At 26.6% G+C, this 256-nt stretch overlaps 1 protein-coding gene across 1 annotated transcript in view; it reads right to left on the reverse strand.

Moving 5' to 3' along the window:
- Positions 1–256, reverse strand: part of LOC107588453 (slit homolog 1 protein-like) — a 69,118-nt gene that overhangs the window by 14,297 nt on the left and 54,565 nt on the right. The window lies entirely within an intron of this gene.

The raw sequence follows: 256 nt of genomic DNA on the forward strand, positions 1-256 counted from the left end.
TATCTATCTATCTATCTATCTATCTATCTATCTATCTATCTAATATATCTATCTATCTATCTATCTAATATCAAACTATCTAATATCTATCTATCTAATATCTATCTATCCAATATCTATCTGTCTATCTATCTATCTATCTATCTATCTATCTATCTATCTATCTATCTATCTATCTATCTATCTATCTATCTATCTATCTATCTATATATCTCTCTGTCTGTCTGTCTGTCTGTCTGTCTATCTATCTATCCAT

The sequence above is a fragment of the Sinocyclocheilus grahami genome, unplaced genomic scaffold (genome assembly GCF_001515645.1).
Source record: "Sinocyclocheilus grahami isolate Dianchi unplaced genomic scaffold, SAMN03320097.WGS_v1.1 scaffold103.1, whole genome shotgun sequence".
Taxonomy (NCBI): domain Eukaryota; kingdom Metazoa; phylum Chordata; class Actinopteri; order Cypriniformes; family Cyprinidae; genus Sinocyclocheilus; species Sinocyclocheilus grahami.